Source organism: Grammomys surdaster, unplaced genomic scaffold (genome assembly GCF_004785775.1).
Source record: "Grammomys surdaster isolate TR1022 unplaced genomic scaffold, NIH_TR_1.0 212, whole genome shotgun sequence".
NCBI classification, from domain to species: domain Eukaryota; kingdom Metazoa; phylum Chordata; class Mammalia; order Rodentia; family Muridae; genus Grammomys; species Grammomys surdaster.
In genome coordinates, this window is record NW_021604657.1 from 3,574,857 (window position 1) to 3,594,958 (window position 20,102).

General features: G+C 45.2%; 1 pseudogene; it reads right to left on the reverse strand.

Annotated features, from left to right (window-relative positions):
* Window positions 1-299: 299 nt before the first annotated feature.
* LOC114625039 lies at window positions 300-11,160 on the reverse strand (annotated as a pseudogene).
* Between the last annotated feature and the right edge of the window lie 8,942 nt (window positions 11,161-20,102).

Sequence of the window (20,102 nt, forward strand, 5' to 3'; positions counted from 1 at the left end):
ATTGGCCTAGACATGTATGGTGAGGGTGCACGGGGCAGCAATGCAGCAGATTCACAGGGTAATCTAAGCCTGCACACAGTTGGCAGTATGTCTTGAAGACAGTGGGACTGTCACATTAACCAGGTTACCACTACACAAGTACCACTTGCCATCAGGGTAGAGCTGTGGGAACTGAGATTTTTTTCCCCTAGACCACCTCAACACCATTGTACGAAACACAGCTCAGATGAGAAGTTTGTGGTCTCCATAGTAACCCTGCTGCAGCCTGAACAGTGAAGTGCTAGGACGCTGGGAACACTTCAGAACTGCAGCTCCTTCTGGACTCCCCAGAGGGTGTCTGCACTCTTCTTCAGGTAGGCCTCTTCCTCAGGAGTCAGAGTCACCTTCATGACATCCGAGATTCCATTTTTTCCCCAGAATGCATGGGACACTGAGGAAGACATCATCATTGATTACATACAGACCCTTAATCACAGTGGAAATGGGATGCACCTGCCTAATGTTCTTCATTATGCTCTCTGCCAAGTCTACCACAGACAGGCCAATGGCCCAGGATGTGTAACCTTTTAGCTTGGTCACCTCATACTCACTGTCAACCATCTGCTTGTGAACATCCTTCCACTGCTCCTTATCTGCATCAGTGCCCAGTTCTGGGTTCAGAGACTTCTGGGGAATGCTGGCAATGTTCACACCACTCCACACAAGCACACTGGAGTCGCGATGCTCTCCCAGGACCCACCCATGACAGCTCAGTGGGTAAACTCCCAGCCTTTCTACCATCAGGTAACGGATCCAAGCTGAATCCAAATTGCAACCACTTCCAATAACTTGGCATTTGGGAAAGTCACTGATTTTCTAAGCCACCTAGGTCAAGATATCCACGGGATTTGAGACAATAAGCAGTTTGCAGTGTGGACTGTACTTCACAGAGTTGGGAATGATGAACTTGAAGATGTTCACATTTCGCTGGACCAAATTGAACCAGCTCTCTCCCTCTTGATGACAGGCCCCTGCTGTGATAATGACCAGCTTGGAGTTCCCAGTTACAGAATAGTCTTTGCTGGAGACAATTTTTGGTGTTTTAAGGAAAAGGCTGCCATACTGGTGATCTATCATCTCTCCCTTTAGCTTGTCTTCTATGACATCAACAAAGGAACGCTCATCTGCCAAGTCCTTCGTTAAGATATTGATGGCACAAGCCATGCCAACAACACCAACCCCAGCAACTGTAATTCTGTTCTGGGGGGCCTGTTCTTCCTTAAGAAGATTGATAATCAGCTGATCCTTGAGGGTTGCCACCTTAGACTTTGAGTCTTTTGAGACTGCTAGTGCATGATGGGGGGCCACAGGCGAGCAGCAGCAGCGTGGCCTGAGCTCAGTGACAGTGGCTCCAGCACCTTGGAGGGCATTTCTAATACTGTAGAAATCTCTTTTAGTCTCAGAAAATTGTACCTCATAGTGAAGTTGCTTCTTGCTGGGGTCTTTTCAAGACCATTCAAATTATGAGGATGCCGAAGGGATAAACTCAGAAGTTCCTCGTTACTGAAACCAAGTAAGCTGGTGGGTTCATCTCTCTGAACTCTCATGGACTGGAAGGTCAGAAGCTGGCCCTGGAAAGAAGAGGGTGTTTCGGGCAGTATCGGTCATCTACTACTTACTTACACTCTGGTCTACCTGCAACTCACCTTGCCATCCACTCAAAAGTGAGGCAGACACCCAGTCCTGTAGGGAATACTATATGAAGCCATTTCTTTTTCTTTTGAGTAGCTTACATCTGTCCATCATCCATCCATCCATCCATCCATCCATCCATCCATCCACCCACCCACTCAGTCCAAATGTTCACCACTCATCCAAACATTCACTCAAAGATGGCTTAGATTTCTGTTCCAGGACAGACACTGTTCAAGCCCTCTAGTACATGCAATGTCAAGCCATCTCCTTTGACCTTACAGAGAAAGTCACAAGCAAATGCTTGTGCCCAACAGGAGGGAAAGTAGAACCACTGAGTGATACCACTGTGGTAGAGTTCTTTCATTTGTTTGTGTCATGAGTGAAGCAGAAAGACTCAAATACATGGAGCCAAACAGCTAAAATCCTGTAATTTCTCCAGGCATGTCATGGCATTCATAAAGTGTAGTGAGTGTTTTGTTCTTTATAGTGACAGTCAGAGGATGAGTCAGCCTGATGTTACCAGACACCTCTATCCATAAGCCTGCTGCCTCAGTTTCTTTGTATTTCCAGGACATTGCAAAATAAAATCAGTAAAGGAAAATGGATTTATTTATATTTTTGCCAAACATCTTTCCACACTGGTGGTCTTAATATAAAGGTCAGCCAGTCAGCCTTCTTCTGTGTGGGAAAAGAACCTATGCCTCAGGTTATATTATCTGTAATAATACAATACTGCAACAAATTACTGTAACAAAATACCGTAAAGATGCCATATTTTTCGGAGAAGAATCTCTGGGGTCTGAAGTTGTAAGGTACTCACCTTTTCTGGCCTGGCTCATTCTTCCCTGGGTTCATTCCTTTGGGAGGTGGAACAACAGTTTTTTTGAATTGTTTCTTTGGAGGCCCACTTCACTACAACCCTTCTCTGCTCTCATCACCAATTCTGCTAGTTCCAAAGATCTAACAAGTAAAGGGAGGGGCACAGGTGTCTCTTTAGGATATCTTATCTCCCATCAGGGCTCAGCATGGTCATAGTCACAGCAAATCAAGGGAATCTGGACTCCTAGGAGGCTTCAATGGCATACACATACAAAACATCTTTGCAATATGAGCACCAATCCCACTGAAGGTGCTATTTTCCTTGCTGTCTCTCATTCCCAGCCAGCTGGATGAGGCTCAAAAAATTTGACCATACTGTTTTGAAATGCCAAAAGCTCAAGTGCCTTTAGGCTAAGTCTACCACAAGGTGGAGAATGACTTTCTCTAGGACTCAGGAGTGAGCAGAGGGTTTTTAAATGATTTACTTTATATCCTCAGGACATCCATTCCTATTCTGCACTGGACGAAATACATCCTATAAGAGGCAGAGATTTGGTAAATCCAACGGTTCATCTTCCAATCTAACATCCTCCACCCACAGTCGGCCCTGGCTACCCTTGCCTGTGTCTGCTCTGCTCGTTTACTCTTGTTCTAATTTACTGGAGAGGAGTTTTTGCTTCCATCTTCCTTGATCACAGATTTACTTTCTGTTTGCTCCATACCTTCTCCAGGTGATAGAAAACCAGCTGGCTGTCATAGCCAAGTCGGATTTCATCACCTTCTATAAGCTACTCTGAGTTACATGGCCAGTGAGCTTATTATCCCACAGAATGAAGTCACCGCAGAGCCTCTGGACTATCTCTTTTGTGGATGGATGAGCTAGGGAAAGTTTTTCTCCACTCTCTGCTTCTCTTCACACCCATAGTGAGTGGGACCTGGCTTTTTCGAGCATCCTTCCCCACCTTCTGTGGGTCTGAGAGGCTGGGTACCCCTGCTAAAATAGGCACACCATCCCCCGCATATGGAGCTGACTTTGCTTGCTTGAGTAACTGATACATTTCCCGTCTAGCAGTATATTGGTGACAGAGATCTTTAATCACAGCACTTGGGAGGAAGAGATAGGCAGTTTTTTGAGTTCTGCACCTGGTCTGCAAAGTAAGTTTCTGGACAGCCAGAGTTGCACAGAGAAACCCTGTCTGGAAAAATCAAAGAAAAAAAATTAAAAAAAAATTCTTTTAGCCATTTTGAATATGATATAGGGATTGAATTTGGAAAGGTCAAAATTTTTGCTTTACAAACATACTATTTTCTTTATGTGTGTATGAGCCTACAGATGTTGGAAGAGGTGTCAGGAAGGTCCCCTAGAACTGAAGTTACAAATGGTTGTGATTATCATGTGGGTGCTGGGAATAGAAGCCCTTTCCTCTGCAAGAGCAGTAAATGTTTTTAACCACTGAGCCATTCTTCCAGTCTTCTCGTTATTTTTTTTCTTTTGGACTTAGGGTATGAGTGATCTTGTTTCTGTAGAAGGCTATCTTTGACATAGTCTGTAGAGGCCTTTGGTGCTGTCTGTATGGTTGCAACCTTGGTGATTCTCATCATTCTCACGGTCGTCTGTAACCCTGGAGTCCTCACAGTGTATTCTCCATGCAGGGCACCTGGAAGGTGCATGGAGTTGTTGAAAGCAGAAGTGTTGGGGTCCACACCAAATCACAATGGATATTAATTAACTATTAGAAGAGCTTCAGAGTGTACCAGCCCTGTTCCTGAGTTCCTGAAAAGCCCTTTGGCGTGAATAGTTGGTGGAACCGGGATGTTGTGAGTTCAGTGGGAGAATCTGGAGGAACCGCAGGCTTGGTGGTGGTGGAGGAGGCGTTATGGCTTAGGGGCATGTTTGATTTGAGATGGCTGTTAGCTCTGCAAAGGGAGACGTTGACATAGGTTGTTGCTACATGAAGACTGGCTGAACTTGGAGAAAGAAATCAGAGTTATGATAGAAAGGGCAAATTGCCTTTAAACAACCATGATCCAATCTTGTTTATTATGAGAACTACATTTAGATTATAGATTACAACTATTAGCCTTCTGTGTAGCTATGCAGCCATGTATTAGCCAACACACCATCACAGTACATTTTCCAAAAAGGAATCACCATCTTTTCCCTTTGCTTTGATGCTGACTGTGAGAACTGATGCTAGAGTCATCTTGGACCAGAAAGATCATGGCCATATCATAGCAATGGTGATGACGGTGATGACAGAGGCCCAACATTTTTTTGCTGATTATGATGCTGTCTCTATACTTACCCCTTAATGACTGTCTACTTTTTTTTTTTTTTTTTTGGTTATTCGAGACAGGGTTTCTCTGTGTAACCCTGGCTGTCCTGGAACACACTCTGTAGACCAGGCTGGCCTCGAACTCAGAAATCTGCCTGCCTCTCCTTCCCAAGTGCTGGGATTAAAGGCGTGGGCTGCCCTGCAACTGTCTACTTTTTAATCTATAAGATAAGAATAAAATTTTATCATTTTCGTACTCTAAATAATACCTACAAACGAATATATGTTTTAAAGTTTTTTTTATATGTATGAGTGTTTGCCTCACAAATGAGTATATGATGATACTAATCTTTTCAAGAATGCATAGCTCTGAGAATGTGAACACATGTAGATTTGTGTAATAACACCATGATCAGATTCAGGGTGGATCTTCCTCTCTAAATCACTTCCTGTGCAACACCGCAACCAGAGTATACACAATCTTCCCTGAATTCCTAAGCTAGCTGGCTACCCTTTGCCAACCACTATGATTTTGTCTTTTGGAGAATGTTATACAGATGAAGTCATTTAGCAAACTCTTTGAGGCTGATCTCTTTCACCTGACACAATGTGTGCAGCCTCTGTTCCAGTTGCTGTGTGAACCAATGGCTCATTTCTTATCGTAGCCCAGTAATATTGCATGCTGAAATGTTAAAGGCTGCTAAATTGCTTCTAGCGTCTGATCAACAGACTTATTAAAGCTTTCATACAAAGATGCCTGAATATCAGTTTTTAATTTACCAGGGTAAATAATTACATTTCTGAAGGATGAATACCTAGGCATGGGATTGTTGACGTATATGGCAGGCATATATTAAATTTTGTAATTGAAAAGAAACTATCTAATTGATTTCTGGAGTGTTGGTGGCATTTTGTTCCCCTCCTGGCAGTGTATGGGATAGCTGTTTGCTCTGTATCCTTGTCAACTCTTAGTATGGTGAGGACTTTACATTTTAGCCATTGTACTGGCTATGTGTATTGCCTCATTGGTGTTTCAACACATTGCCAGTAGCTAATGTGAAGTGTCTTGTCTTTTCATGTGCTTATCTGTCATATATGGTCAGTGAATTATCTTGTTGCTGTGATCAAAAGTTGACAAGAAGCAACTTAAGTGAGAACGTGTTTATTCGGGCTCACAATTGTAACTCAGATCCTTCTTGAATTCACCTCTTGGTAGAACAGGGAACAGAAAGCAGACAGGAAGTATGGATGGGCTAGCAAAATTCAAGTCCTGCTCCTAGGGACTCATTTCCTCTACCGAGACTCTTGCTCTTAAAGGTTCTACAATAGTGGTTCTCAACCCGTGGGTCGAAACCTTATGAGGGTCAAACGACTGTCACAGGGGTCAATATCAGATATCCTGCATATCAGACATTTACACTATGGCTCATACCAGTAGCAAAATTATGGTTATGAAGTAGCAATGAAAATAATTTTATAATTAGGGGTCACCACACAATGAGGAACTGTGTTAAAAGGTCACAGCATTAGGGAATCTGAGAGTCACTTCTTTAGACAGAGCTCAAAGACACGTGTTGATGTGGGATGACATTGAAGAGGTAGATAAACCTTGCGAAAGTGGACATTGCCAAGGCTTTCCCGACTTCACACCAGTGTATTAGTCACTCACAGATTATTGCCCAGTTGGCAGACATCTGCATCAGAGCCTTAAGAGCCATTATGCACTAGGTGAAGTGTTCCAGATTTGGTCACTGTTTTTGCAGAAGCTTTATGAGATTGTTTATGGAGCTGACTCCATAGGTTTATGGACCTATCAGGAGCTGACTTTTCTCTTGTGCGTAAGACAAGACTGTGAGAAAGTCATGCTCTAGAGTAGACAGCAAGACAGTAAACCCATGGATAAACAAGCATGCCCAGTGACCGAAAGTGAGTTATAATGGTAGTGTTGTAGACAGGACCTTAATCCTTTGGTCTTGGGGGTTAAGACCTTTTCTTTTTGTAGTACAGTCACTACACCAAAACCTATACCAGAATTGGTTTTTTAGATGTCAACCAGAGCCCCAAGTTCACAAGAGCCCAGTGCCTGGAGAAGAGTTCCTATTTCTTTTTTCATTCTTTGTTATTGATGTTCTGACATTCTTGCCCCTCCCCCCCCCAAGAAGAGGGTTCGTTTGTTTGTTTTGTTTTGTTGCTTTTTGTTTTTGTTTGCTTTTTTTGTTTTGTGTAGCCTTGGCTGTCCTAAAATTTGCTCTATAGACCAGGCTGGCCTCAAACTCACAGAAAAATCCGCCTGCCTCTGCTTCTAGAGCGCTGGGATTAAAGGCCTGCGCCATCACCACCTGGCAACATTCTTTCTATTTGAACCAGACCACCTCCATTTTCATTTTTCATGAGGTCTGGCATTGTGGGTAGCCAATCTCACCTACAATGTGCCTAGAAAGGGAAGTAAGCAGCCACTTCCACAGGATTTGTCATTCTTTACACTACTGGTCATCCTGAGAGACATACTGGGTCTCTTGTCCTGAGTTCACAAAAACAGATCCTTAAGACACATCTCTGCTTCCAAAGAATGCTAGACCAAGTTTCCCCCTGAGAGTTGCTGGGCATCCAGAATTGTTTAGCATCTCGCTGTCTATAGATACAGGTCCCTATTTTTTTTTGTCAGATCTTATCTAGGAAAACTGTAAGCCCCTAGTTTACAAACATAAATGCCTGTTGGTGGTGAGGCTAAATTCTGCAGCAGGTGAGCATTAAAAGAATGCTCAATCAGGTTTGTTTTAGGTACTTGTCTGTACTTTGATCCCAGCACACAGCTTATTTGAGATGGAGGAAGTGTATTTCCAAGAGGGCAAATACTTTCTTTACCATGATATAGCAGTGAGAAAGATCCCCGACAGCCTTGAATAGGATGAGGTGGGCAGGATGCAGTGATGTTGTTGTCTGAACCTGGTTCTTTCTTTTAAACAGGTGAGGACATCTCCAGTTAACTTTCAGATGTCACAGACATGCAGTTCCTGCAAAACCCACTATCCCTTTTCATAGTGATTTCTAAAATCATCTCTAATGAATTGCTGAGAGTAACTACTGCCCCAGACTCCCGACTGGGATACCAGAAGCAGTACCTCAGTCTCTTCCATGGAGGGAGGGATGGTCACATGAAACATGCTATTCATGGACTGGAAGTCTCTTCCTGCATGAAGGAGGAAGCTTCATGCATTCTTTAGTTCTGACTCTTCACATGAGGGCAGACTCCCTCAGCACCAATGGAAGCTCAGGCATCCTTGGAACGGGAAACAGACTGATGGCCCATGTATTGGCTGCCCACCCCAGCCCAGCCCTTCATCCATATTCCTCCCTTTGCCCGTGTTCTTTTGGAAATGGGTTTCCGGAGCTTGACACATGTTTCTTTGTCTAGCCCCAGCTGTTGGAATCTGTCTTCATTCATGAGACAGGAAGGGGGCTCTCAGAGCTGCTGCTGTAGTCTGACGTCATGGGGCAGCCACTCAAATTAGTCCTGGGGACTGTGCAAAGCACTCTTGGAGCTGGTGTTTCCCTTCTGATGTAATCCTTACTCTTTATCTCAACCTGTGTGGCAGAGACATGATCCTCAGTCAAGAGAAAAGGAAACTGAGGCTCAGAGCCCAAGAGGAGGCAAAGTCAGTGGTCCCATGGTTGCGCGCACTGACAGGCTCCTGAAGCCACCTTTCCCTTCTTACCAAGAAAGAGCCTGGGCTGTGGGAAATTCTGTGTTGGGGAGTATCGAGGATTCTGTACCAGGTTTCATTTACCTCCCTGCCAGGCGGCATCCCTAGGGGCTAGAGGGATTGAAAACAATAACTATATGCTTCATTCGTCAGAAGGACTCGTGCTCCAAGTTGCTCTGCTCTCTGACTGTAATGGCAGGAAAAGCTTGAACTGAGCCCAGTTTAATTAATGCTGATCTCACAGGCGGAGCTGTTGGCTTACAGAGGGCTGAGCACAGACACGAGGCAGGAAAAATCGAGGGGGCCCAAGAGCAGGGTGTGTTCAAGGATCCCTGCTTTCTGAGACAGAGAATTGGCTTTCTAGTAAATTCTCAGGGGACGTTTCCTTTCACTGTCTCTTGCTGTCATCTCTCAAGGAAAATGTACCTTGGAACCTGGAGGGCAACTAAGCCTCTGATGTCATTCAATCCACACACAGGAGAGGCCACCTTGCTCTTAGTCCCCTAGCAGTGTCTTCACTTCATCTAGGCTTTTATGGGAAACCTTGAAGATTGTTAAGAGATCCCCACACAGTGTGGCCAGACAGTCACCAGAGAGGAAAAGGGGTGGGGTGGGAGGGGGACTTAGGCTGATTTGAATCTGAGGAAGAGAACAGGACATGAGAGATGAGCCTATTTCTCTTCCTCTGCCAGTGAGCCCAGCGGGCCCTGTGTTCCCAGATGCCTCTGCTCAGTTCCAGGGAGGAAGTAATTATGGCATGGTGATTGGAGACTTCAGAAGGACAGAAACTGCTTGACATCTACGGACTCTCCTCATTCACATCTGCTGTCATAGCTAAGGCAGCTACCCTGACATGGGGAGCACAGACCACCTACTCAGCGCCACACAGCCAGAGTGGGAAGGTGAGAGCATGCGCTGTGCTTTAAATGGACCATTGACATTAAAGGACGCCTCTTCTCTCTAATGTGAGGAAAGGAGAAGGCAAATGGGAGGAGCCCTGAGATAGCCTGCTATGTCTTTGGTGAGTGGGAGTTACACACGCTGTGTTCTGAGTCAAAGAAGAGAAGGATAGAGGGAGACTCAGAATCCAGCTTTCTCCCTGTTCTTGCTCTTGTTCATCCCTTACATGACCAAGTGGAGGCAGATCACAAAGAAGCCAAGGTTTTCAATCTTCCACCAAAAACCAACCAACCAACCAACCAACCAAAAACAAACAAACAAACAAACGAACCCCCAAACAAAGAACAAAGCAAAACAAAAAAACAAAAACAAAATAGAAACATGCAAGCCTGACCATTAGAAACAGGGCCCATGTGCTCTGATAAACACGTTCACAGGGAGTTGTGGGAACAGATGCCAAGACAGGCATCAACGCTGACTGACTCTCCTAGGATGCTTACTGAATGGTGGGTCCTGGAGCTCTAGCAGTAACCTAACCATTTGGCCTTTTCTATGAGCACATATAGAAGTCATGCTCTTGGGTATCAAGCAGGGTAGGCTCAAGTCTACCCTAGCTACCTATGAAATCCACCAATAGTCGCTCAGCTTCTCTGAGCTTGCTTCCTTGTCTGTCAAAGAGAGATCACATCCCTACGTGTTTTATGGTGAGGACCTAGTGTGTGTAACTCTGAGTGAGTATATTACCAAGTGTAAGGATAAAGACTGGAGGTGCTTTTTTATTTGATTTCTCGTTGCTCTTACATGCAAGATCAAAGATAGCAGGTACCCCATGCTGTTTAGTTTTAAAGAGGATTCTCCATAAACCACTCTCAGGGCATGGACACCTCATTTGTGTATCTATCTAGAAGCCCAAATAGGGAAGCCTGAGGCACACATGGTAGGAGTTGAAATCTGCCCCAGCTGTGTGAATCGGGGACATGTTATCTACCCTTTCTGAATACAAGACTCCCCAGTAGTGAGGTAAGGCTAGTGACACATTTCTCCCAAGTTTGTTGCAAAAAGTAAACAAAATTATCTGAGTTTGGGCCTGGGCACATAATGGACAACCCCTTGTGTTTTCTGAATGGGAGCTCAGTGGTTGCTCTGTAGAATATTTCTTGGATCATAAATAAATATCTTATCAGCCATCACTTTTGGAGTTGAGAGAGGCTATCCCACTCCATTGAATCTTTTTCCAAGGCCTTGGTATAGCTGAGGTCTCTCAGTTCCTTATTCCTGCTTAATTCTGCCTAGGAAGAACGTCATTCAGGAGCTTGGCTATTCAAAGATAAGGTGGCTCAAATTCCACATGGCTACAGATAGGGTTAGGTCCTTTGTGTGTGTTGAAGTCACTCAGAATTCCTTAGAACAAGGAGAAAGAGAGTAAAAGCTGGCAATCCACCCTGAACACACCCACTCTTGGAAGCTCAACAAGGTGGGTCTTTAGTACTGAGATGGGAGATAAGATAAGAAAGCTGTAGTCTATCACGCTTAGGTATGTGCAGTGTCTTTTATCATTTGTCTTCCTGGATAAGCTCTCTGCTCTTCAGAAGTTGAAGGAGCAAACGTTCAGCTCCCTGAGGCCAATAACAACTGATAATCAAGCACTTATATGTGTTCCTCGTCCCTCTCTGAGATCCACAGGTCCATACTTTACCTGTATTCACTGTAGCCATGGTTGTTAGATCCTTGTTCTTCCACTGATTTGCATCCTTCCCACGGACCACATCCTTCCCTGTGATGCTCATTTCCCCCTGGTTCATATCCAGCCTGACAGCCACATCCTGTCTGTGCTGTCTTCTTGTGCTTCCCTATCCCCACATCCTTATTCTCCTCATGATCCTCATCCACTTTCTTATCCACATCCTCCCCAGGCGCTTGCGCTGGCACTGCCCACGAAAGCCAGCTGTAGTAGTTGCTCCTTTCCCTGGGTCCAGGGGCTCTCAGTGTTTGAGTCAGTACTAGGCTGGCTTGGAGTTCCTGGCAGTGTCATCCATAACAGCACCACCACTCTTGTTCATGCCTTTCCTCTGTTATTTCCCTGCCCCAAATCCTCATCTCTACCTCTGCTCCATTGGCTGAGACCTGCTTTCCAAGATCACTCACAAGACACTCGACTCCAGGGAGCACTCCTGGTACCACAAATCCGGCAAGATAGCCTTCTCTGTGTTCACACAGATAGTCCTCCACTGTGGCCATCCTTTATATGTGTCCTGATATTGCCCCCTTCCTCAGACTGAGAACACTCTGAGGGCAGAGGACGACTCCTGGTATCTCTATGTCCAAGCTGGACAGCTACCTGGAATGGTCAGATAAGTGACCAAATACACAAATTCCAGGAACAGATAAACCCAGAAATCTTAGCGGCTCAGGACTTTAAGGTTAATTTCACACATTCAAGTTCATTGCTGGTCTAGCAATTTTCCTCTGCTATGTCTCTTTGAGCATTGATTGCTATGGCCTCCAGTTCCAGCGTCCTTCTAGCCACTCCTATTGTCCAGAAGCAGCCATGTGACCTGGGCTACTTACAACTGAGCCCCGGGAAATGCTCAGGAGCCCTGGACCTTCAGAAAGCTCTAGACCTCTCCGAGAAAGAGGTGGGTTTCAACTTCAGTAGGGAAGACCATCCGCACAACCAGAGAGGAGGCTTCCTGGCAAGCTGAGTGAAATGAAGTTACATCCCTGTCACCTCAGTCAGAGACCTGAGTTCAGATGAAACTCTGCTGCTTGAAAACAAGGGGCAGGACCCTGGAAACGCCCGATTTAGCCCTGTCAGTCTCCAAGAAGCACAGTGTTCCCAGCTCTCAGCGTCCTTTGTCCTCTGTAAGCTCCCTTAGCCTGCAGAGGTGACTTCTTTATTCTCTGAGCTGCTATTTATAACTTCCAAAGCACCCCTACTCCTTTGGTTCCGTATCGAGGTTCAGAAAAAGAGCCTGCCCCCCCCTCCCGACAGCACTCCCCCACCCCACTGCCAGGCCTCTCTCCCCCAGAGCAATCCCGTAAATAAAGGATGAAAGGCCCCGTAATTATTACCATTCGACAACACAGAGACTGTCAAAACCAGGAGTCCAACAAAGGCCTGTACATAAATCACAGCTGATACAATGGCTCTTAGCTGAAGGGGAGAGGGCTTAGAGTCTCAGCGCGGCTGAAAGGAGGTTTGTGTCTGGGGGAGGAGTCACGGGAGTCACGCAGCCCCGGGGAAGAGATAGGTTGAATGTCTGAACAGAGTGCCAGCCTCATCAACGTGCTAGCCCAAAGACAGGGTAGCTACTGAACGGAACTCGAGTGAAAATCCCGGGAAAGGCTCCAGATGTGGCAACTCCACAGTGCTGGTGAGGTTACACCGCATCAGCAGGTTACAGTCTAGCCTGGCAAGGAGTTGTTCCCTTCAAAGATATGCTGGCTTGCAGCCCTGCCAGTCAAGAGCCGCCCACAGCTGGGGCATAGACCAGGGGTTTTCGAGCCAGCAAGGGCTCTCTGGGTTTGAAGAGGGATCAAGTGGGCTGGGCTGTCGGCTAGCTTCCACAGTGTGTGTATGTGTGGGTGGGTGCATGTGCACGTGCGTGTGTGCTTGCCTATGTCTGTGCCTGGAGGTGAGGTTGCAGGCATTTTCTGATAGGCAGAGAGGAGGATACACTCCTTGGTGACAAATGCTACTGCTGAACCAAATAGTATCTCTTCAGGACGGTGTCTGTGGAACGGAAATTTCTCGATAACATCGAAAAGCATTGTCTTTGTAGGTCAGAGAGACATCTTCTAGGGAAAGAGTTTACATCTTTGGGCACAATTATTGCTTTTGAATAAGCCATTCAGGGGTCCGGTAAGGATTCAGTAGTGGGGCTTGGGAAGTAGCTTTTCAGTAAGTGCTTGCCTTGTGAGCACGAGGACATGAGTTTGATCCCCAGAACACACATTAAAAAAAAAAAACTGGATATGGTTGTGTACACTTGGGATGTCAGTGTTAGGGAGGAGACAGGTGGGTCCCTGGGGCTTATTAGCCCACCCCCTCAACAAGTTGCTAAACTAGCCGTCATTAAAAAAAAAAAAGGTAGCGAGCACTTGAGGACTGATACCCAAGATTACCCTTTAACCTCCAACTCCATTTGCATATATATGCATAAACAGTTTTGCACATAAGTGTGTCTGAATACACATGAACATGCACACATATACATGCATATGCACAAGGAGTCCAGTGACCTTTACAGATTGCTGGTGACTGCTCTTATGCACCCTGTACTGCTTGGTATTTATGAATTTCAGATGAATTTCTTTATCTGAAGAAACTGTCCTTAACATAATAGAGAAAGGGAAGGAGTTAGATACAGGGACAGAAGCCATATTGTAGGTGACCAGTGCAGACAGACACCTGCTGGAGGTGTGCTGAGAAGCACTGACTTTGGAGACCACTCCTATGATGCTCCTGGATTGATGACACTGGGTGTCATTGACTCTCTCAGTCCTTCAACAGTATCGGATTTTTAATAGGACTGTAAGGATGAGAAAAAATCCTGGGGTCAACAAAATGGCTCAGAAGATGAAGATGCTAGCTGCACAAGCTTGATGACTCAAGTTCCATTCCTGGGACCCATATAAAGGTGGAAGGAGACACACATTCATTGTATGCACACACACACACACACACACACACACACACACAGCACACACACACACACAGAGAGAGAGAGAGAGAGAGAGAGAGAGAGAGAGAGAGAGAGAGAGAACAGCAGCAGCAGCAGCAACAGCAGCAACAACAACAACAGTAAATACAGTATTAAAAGGGAATTCTAATCATGCCTGTTAAGTTCTACTCTAGGGCATTGGCGATGTTTTAAGTCATTAGCTGGAAAACATAGCTTGTGAGACAGGTTAGCATCACTCTCTGACCTCATTCTACCGTAGGAAAATGTCATCGGTCTTCTCTTTCTCCAAAGGGAGTGCGGGTAAGGTAAGGCTGGAAGTGGGGGAACAGAGGGACTCAGCTGCTACAGACAGAGATGGAGCCCAAGTTCTTTTCTCGTGGAGATAGCCTGTCTTTGTTGAGCTAGGACAGTGGGCAAGGGTTCTGGTGGATTCCAGAAATCCCAGGAGGCTCTTGGAACAAGTAGCCTAGAGACCTTGCTGAAGTGGAGTCCCAAAGCAAAGAATGCCGGAGACCTTTCATAGAGCTGTGTTCTCCCCTAGTCAACTCCCCTAGTCTAAACTCATTCGGCACCATTGCTATTTGAACTCATTTTCCCTCTCTAGACTATAGCAGTTTTCTTGGGTGAAAGGTACTTCCAAGGCAAAGTAGACCTGTACTCCTAGGGGTGGTGTGCTTCCCACCAGTCTCTATTGGCCAAGTTGGCCACATCTTCAGTGGCCAAGGTCTCTGCTTCATGTTCTGCCTCCATGGCTCCCCTTGGGTAATAAATATGTCATGTGAGCTTATGTAGAGTCTCAAGTGGTCTTATAATTCCTAGTGTCATTTCAAGCAAACCACGGCTGGGGGGCAGATTTAAATCAGCATCAAGTGTTAATAGCTCCTTAGGAACACATCCTTAGATGCCAACGAGCACCTTGTGACATACTGCAACCATAGGCTATACATGTGCATGCCTGTGTGTACGTGCCTCTATGTACATGCACACTTGTGCATCTATACATGTATATATATGCGTGGCTCTGTTCACGTGTGTGTGTGTGTGTGTGTGTGACTGTGAACGTAGCATGCAGAACAGTAAATGTTTTGTAAGAACAGTTCTGATGAAGGAAGGAGAGTTGGAGAAAGCTGGGAGCTCCAGATGGATTCAAGAAGCTGAGAGAATGAAAGGCTTCTGGAAAATATGCAGAAATACAATAGGATTGGACACCCCTTCCACTGCAGATCATGGTCCCAGCCTGCTGCTTGGAGAACAGGCAGGCGCCATCCTAGACATCACTGTCCTGGTACTGGCATCCTGGCTTCTGGGGCTGAGTTGTGATCTTCAGGGACTCTCACCAAGGAGATGGCCCTTCCAGAGATTGCATCTTGTATAGGGGGCATAGTTTTTCAAGCTTTGAGTGTTAATCAAATGGGTCCTGATGTCACTTCTCCATGTAAAGTAATCTAGATAAAAAACATGGAGAGTCTGTAATAGTGCTTGCTACACAAGCCTGATGACCAGAGTCCACTCCCAGAGCCCATGTGGAAAAGCCAGATGAGGTAGCATGTGTTTGCAATTCCAGAACTCCTATGGTGAGATAAGAGACAGACACAGAACTTCCTGGGGACTTGTGGACTAGCTAGCTTGAGTACGCAGAGCAGCAACAGAAACTACAGGAGAGCCCTTCCCTTAACAAGTTGGAAGGCAAGAGCTGCTTGTCCTCTGACCTCAATGGCAAACACACACACACACACACACACACACACACACACACACACAGACACACACTTGTTCATATGCACAAAATGAGGAGTAGATTAAGTATTAGACCACTCTAACACTTTAAGGGGCATGTTATTTCAGTAAAAATAGCAAGCTACATTACAAAGCATATTTTTGCCACGAGACTAGAAACATTTGCAAAGAGCCATGCTGTTTCAGCTCTGATGCCTCCTGCAGCAAATTGTGCTCTCTTGAACCTCAGATTCCCAGCAAAGCCAAAAAAGTGAGCCTAGCAGTCACTGTGAAGCTCACACAAGACAGAACTTACATAGCATGGCTTGTACAGCACAAAGTATCATGGAAGGACTCACTAGCCCCTTCTCCTACCCTAGCTGTGGATTTATACTGGGATAGAATGGCTCTATTGTGGTGGGACACTGTTGCCCCCTACCATAGCCTTCCTAAGTGCCAGGCTGACATGCTATCAGAGGTCTTCATGTTACCCCTCTCTGAAGTTAAGTTCTCATTTCCACACATCAACTTTGGATGTTATGGGCTGGGTACCATCCCATGTGAGCCTTCATCCTCCTATGCATTCCTCTAAACCTGTGCTGAGTCTTGGCATGGGTGGGAGACAGGATTCATACAGCAGGACAGCATCTGTCCATCCGTCTGTCTGTGGAACTGCATGGATGATGGACCACCCTCTGCTCATCTGCTCTCTCCCCTTCACACCACCTGACAGACTTACACAGAAAGCCAGGCTGGCCAGACCTGCCCCCTCAGTTGGTGGCACAGGGGAAGATGAGGGAATTAACTTCTGGCCCGCTGACAGTGGCACAGCCTGCCAAAGCCGCCCGGGTAATTTGGTTCCTTTCCTTTGTTGACTTGGTGCCAGCGCACAAGAGTGGATTAAGCAGGGAAATTCTGCATGGAGAACTCTCCCCCTTGGCGCTGCAATCCCATTGTCTCCTGAGAGTGACAGCCACTGGTGGAGCCAACACACACCGCTCCATTGGCACGTCCCCAGGACAGAGCAGCTTCCCTGTTCCTGAAAAGAGGGATTTGTTAAAAAACTGGAGTTGAAAGGAAGGATGGGCAGGAGACTAGAGGGAGGTGGAGGAAAAGCTACGGCTGGTTTATTAATTAAAGGAGAGTGGCCTGCTAGTGCTAAGACAGATAACTATAGAGACCTAGGTGCATCTCCAGTTCAATTGTTCTGAAGGATAATATCATGTTTGTCCATACTTTGTGAGCATCTCCTCACGTGGTGACAGGCACTAGTTTGATGCAGGTACGTAAGGTAGAAATGTGCGGTCATTCTTGCTGTGAGGAAAATACCAAGTTCCTGTCCCTAAGAACAAGACACTTAGAAGATGTTTGGGTAATGAGTGCTTGTCTTGCTGGGTGCCTATGTGCTGGGAGCTATTCTAAGCACTTGATTCATTTCAATCAACGGAACAATTTTAACAACCCCACGGGGTCTGCTTACCTGTTGTTATGTCTCTATCTCTAACCTTAACATGGTTGTGAAGGTTATCAGTGATTTTGACAAAAATAAAAATATTAATCAGTCCCCAATAACAAAGCATTTACTGATTTCTGTGATGTCTGCACTTCTACCATACCAATACCAAGGTCCTATAGGAAAGACACTGGACATGGTGTTGGGAAGAAACCTGTCCACCAGGCTAGAGCAGGCTCCAATACGTCAGTGGATGTGAGGGAACTTTGTCTCTGCTCATGGAATAAGGAGGTTCAGCACATTGAGTACCCGGGTCACCTGGTTCCCAGTCTATTCTGACAGTACCCGTTGTACCTGGTCCTGAGAAGGGACCAAGAGAGGAAACTGACACGAGCAGCAGCTGTTCTCAGGGGTGACAGGCTTACACGAATCTCAGAGCCTGGTCTTACCCTCAGGGGCTCCCATTCTTTCTGCTCTCGCCCAACGAGAGACTGGAGTCTCCAGTTAGGAGGTAATCATTTTCTGATGCAGGGTATAAAACATGGAGCTACTGTCAATCTCTCAAGTAGAACCTTCTGCAACGACTGACAGTGTATTGAACCCTTTCTCCATCCTGCAGTCTCTTTGCATCACTGCGCTCTGTGCCTTGGAAATACCGTAGAAATTCTCTGACATCACAGTGAAAATAAAGACTCATGCTCTCCTGTTAGTCTCTCCTGTATGCCTCATGCTTCTGTTTTCTTTCTTAAATTGGGTGTTCCGAGCCAAGTCCTGACAGAAGTCTTCAGGGGCCCCTGTTATTAGAGGTCAGGCCTAAGTGTTTTAATCTGAATTTAAGATCTGCTAGGCTTTTTATTACATGCATCTATATTATTATGTGCTATATTGGCATTTACCAAACTTGCCAAACCAAGTTGGTTTTTTCCTATGGTCATTCATTCATTCATTCATTCATTAATTCATTCATGAGTAGACGCATGGATTCATGCACTCAGGTTAGTGAGCATCTACTATGTGTAGGGTTTTGGAAATGCAAACCGTTAAGACTGATATAGATCACTTCTGAGATTTTACATCCACAGCAAATGCACCTGCTTGCTCACACCAAAACATTCAGTTGTTTTCATGCATGGTATTCCCCCAGCTTCAAGGATGCTTTCTATGTTTCTGTACATCCATTTTTATTAATGATTTAATGTAACAATGGCTCCTCCTACATGGATCCCCACTAAGCCAGAACTTCTCATATCCTCTCTGAACTCTCACCTCCTTCCTGCCTCTTCTTCTGATTCCATTTTGTCTGACTTAGATTCCCACCAGGTTTGTTCTGCATTCTTTTGGCCTCAAGAACTTAGTCTCCTGCAGTTGGGAAACTCACAGGTTCATGTGCATTTCCTTTTCAGAGGCAGATGAACAGTAAGCACCTTATTGGCCAGAAGACAAAGAAAAGGAGTTGGTGGGAGTGAGAAAATGCTGCTTCCACTTGTGGCTGCATCACCATGTTTGATGTAAGAGTGTAAATAAGTCCGTTTAAAATGGGAAAACAACTCTAGAGCCATCTCCTCATAAACTGTACAGTATGTCTTTTAACTCCTCTCTAATTTTTCACAGTTAGCTTTATTAAAGTGACAGTTATTCTTAGAAGCAAATTAATAAGTTCGAACACAAAGTATTAGAGCTTCAAGGGGCCTGAATGACCCTGTAATTTTAGTCTCTAATTTTGGATCCGAGACAATCAGTTCTGGGGAAGCAGAGCAGCTTACGGCTTACTCAGACTACCTTGTGAGTGTTGGCAGGTCATTTTACAGCCAACCAGCGTAATTGTTTGTAAATACCCAGGCATTTGTTGGCTTACTCTGCCAGCACAAAACATTTCAGGCAAAAGGTGACTCTTAATAGTTCAGAGAGAGGAAAAAGTAAATTGATTAGCAGTATAATTGTTTAGGAATATTTTCATTAAGAGGTAGCAAAAAGCGGCTTGTATCAAGCAAACTCCAGTTATTTGAAGATGTCAGTGACACCAAATCTTCATGTAACACCTTGGAGCAGCCATGAAACATGTCTGTATAAACAATGTTAATCTCTGGTAGTGGTAGGTACAGGCTTTCTCTTTCTACCATAGTATCTAGTAGGGTTTGTTTTTTTTGTGTTTTTTTTTTTTTTGGTTGTTGTTGTGGTGGTTGTTGGTTTGTTTGTTTTACATTGTAGTTTACTATCACAAAAACAGTCTGGAATTAGTAGCAGGTCCCATGCAATGTGTCCTTGCTCTGTTGATGTGCAACTCTGGGTACCTCAGGTCTACTTGTGTAAGAGCCACAGAGATGCCTAAGGATACACGTCTTCTCCCAGTGAGAGGCTCTCTCTTCATAAGTTCTCTGATACATTCCTGCCAGTCTCTGGAAAATTAAAGGAACCTATGGAAATAGCTTGATCAATTTTTGCCAAAAATAGAGTCTGCAGACAATCTTGGGGTCGGAGAGGCATTAGCTGTTGATGATGTGATGCAGGCCAAATGCATGTCACTCCAGGCACTTGTGCATAAAACTCACTTTCAATCTTCCTACATGAACTTGTCATTAGGCAAATTGTCCCAAAGAATTAAATGAACCATAAAATTGTCCATTTGGGAGTTGCAAAACTTCTCCCCAGATGTGCTTTGCCGATTTTGGAGACTCAAATGGTTTGAATTCTCTTCTGCTCTTTAAATTCCATTCTCTGAGAGCAGGTTGGGATAAAGAATGACCAGAGAGAAAGGCGTCTGAGACCAGCTCACTCCCAGTCCCTGCAGAGTGCTCCTCAGTGGCCTTCAGTGACACCACAGCACTTAGCTTTTCGTATCTTTGTGTATATCTAGAAACACCTATGGCAGATTAGG